Source organism: Limanda limanda, chromosome 19 (genome assembly GCF_963576545.1).
Source record: "Limanda limanda chromosome 19, fLimLim1.1, whole genome shotgun sequence".
NCBI lineage: Eukaryota > Metazoa > Chordata > Actinopteri > Pleuronectiformes > Pleuronectidae > Limanda > Limanda limanda.
In genome coordinates this window covers 12,886,577-12,888,926 of record NC_083654.1, presented here as the reverse complement: position 1 = coordinate 12,888,926, position 2,350 = coordinate 12,886,577, and the positions used below count along the sequence as shown (strand labels likewise).

General features: G+C 40.8%; 2 non-coding genes across 2 annotated transcripts; both read right to left on the bottom strand.

The window, feature by feature from the left end:
• Window positions 1–706: 706 nt before the first annotated feature.
• Window positions 707–839, bottom strand: LOC133026547 (U8 small nucleolar RNA). Its single transcript, XR_009683212.1, has one exon. It is a non-coding gene; the product is annotated as a U8 small nucleolar RNA (small nucleolar RNA).
• Window positions 840–1,149: 310 nt separating this feature from the next.
• On the bottom strand, window positions 1,150–1,282 carry LOC133026538 (U8 small nucleolar RNA). Its single transcript, XR_009683204.1, has one exon. It is a non-coding gene; the product is annotated as a U8 small nucleolar RNA (small nucleolar RNA).
• Window positions 1,283–2,350: the final 1,068 nt, after the last annotated feature.

Below are 2,350 nucleotides of genomic sequence, written 5' to 3'. Positions count from 1 at the left end.
TTGTAACCCGTACCTTCTTTTTCTTTATGCATTACCTCCAGTTGGTAACCTTCAGTTTGCACTGCAAAAACAACCAAATGCCATCATACATGACACATAACAAATTGTGTAAAGGGTCGACTTAAAGCTTCAATCTCAGCAACAAATACAACCAGTGGGCACAATCCATGTGGCTCAGACCAAAGGATTAGATGTGATTGTGTATCTTACAAGTAGCCAGTTCTTTCTGCGATGAGTCACAGGCTGACATCAGCTCCTTGAGTTCTTCTTCCAGGGCTCGTTTACCTTGAACAAAACACAATGCAAATGAAACATGGCAACTCCTATTAGAGTTAGATTTGAATTGTTGTAATGAGAACTTATTTAGTTTTCAGTTTCACATTATTTGATATTGTTGAGTGAAGATAAGATAAAAATGTATTGATCCCCACACCAGGGAAATTCAGCTGTTAAAACAGCAGGCAGTTCAGAATGAGGTCGGTGAGAGAATACAACTATAAAAAAGGCAATAGAAGAAAAATAAATGCTGAGTATGTAAACTGTTTTGTACATAAACGTAAAGAGATATTGTGATGTACAGTAAAACAAGTTGTTTTCAGTTAGAAATAGTGTAAATAGTTTGAGCGAAGTGAAATACAACAGAGTAGTGTTTTACCTCCAATCAGGCTTGAACTGTTATTTTTTCTTTTAGAGATTATAAAAAAGGATCAGAATGGTTCTTGTAGGGTGTTGCAGTTCCCTACAAGACTGAGATATTAATCATATCTCATGTGTCTCCATTCATCATGATCTGATACTCTCCTTAGAGAGTAACAGGTAAGGATGTACCTCACTGAAGATACTGGAATGACGTTGATTGTTCCTCTATGATCTGTGCGTTCAGCGACCTCACTCACGGTTCAACTTTCAGTGGGTGTGCTGAATTTGGACTGGTTACATGGGCTTCAACGCGTTTTTCTTTACTCTCAGATCGTGATCATAATTTGATTGTGTTTTTCTTCAATATGCTATTGTTTGGCAAAAGCGACGAGTTGTTTTCAGTTAGAAATAGTGTAAATAGTTTGAGTGACGTGAAATAGAACAGAGTAGTATTTTACCTCTATTCAGGATTGAGCTGTTATTCTTTCTTTTAGACATTGTAAAAAAAGGATCAGAATGGTTCTTGTAGGGTGTTGCAGTTCCCTACAAGACGGAGATATTAATCATATCTCATGTTTCTCCATTCATCATGATCTGATACTCTCCTTAGAGAGTAACAGGTAAGGATGTACCTCACTGAAGATACTGGAATGACGTTGATTGTTCCTCTATGATCTGTGCGTTCAGCAACCTCACTCACGGTTCAACTTTCAGTGGATGTGCTGAATTTGGACTGGTTACATGGACTACAACGCGTTTTTCTTTACTCTCAGATCGTGATCGTAAGTTTATTGTGTTTTTCTTCAATATGCTGTTGTTTCGCTTAAACCGTAAAAGAAAGTGCGTGCTCATTAGCATACCGGAAGCTCGACATGCCTTGCTATTGGTGCATTTTACGAAAGACTTCATTCCAGCTCAGACCTCCGTGTTTGACGCGTTTTTACTGTGTACGACCGAGTTATGTCGTGAGAATATACGACACGTGGTTAGTGTGGTCGGTTTGCTCAGACCTTCACGTAATTCAAGAAAAGATAAGTCAACGCGACCGGGTAGCGGAAGCGGAAATGCAGCTTCACAAAGACTAACCAGTGACAAGATAGAAATCCCCCATCCCGATCCGGCTGAGTCAAAATCTCATATCTAACAAGGCCCCGCTAGTTGAGAAGTAAACGCATTGGCGACTCGGTCCTGAGAAGCGTGAGGTTAGCGACACCAGCGACCATAGTCACTGCCAGGGGCCAGAGCCGGCGACAGCGAATCCAAACTGAAGCTGCTGGCTAAAGCTAAACGTAAACACAGTTAGATGGTAATTCACGTCGGCAGCAACGACTTCCGGCTTCGTATGTCGGCGGTCACTAAAGTTAACGTTGAGTCAGTGTGTGCTTTTGCAAAGACGATGTCGGACCCTCTCCAGGAAAGTTATGCATATGAAGACATTCAGTGGGGGTTCAGAGCCAATCACAGCACGGAGACAGCCCTGGCAAAAGTCACTAATGACATTCTAATAGCTTCAGATCAGGGATTTGTGTCTGTCCTCGTTCTGTTAGATTTTAGTGCAGCATTCTAATCTTCACTATTGACCACCACATTTTATTCCAGAGACTTGAACAGTTAATTAGCAATAAAGGAACCACCCCAAACCGGTTTGAATCAGACATTTCAGATCAATTCTAATTTGTGCAAATTAATGATGAGTAATCTGTGCGCACCA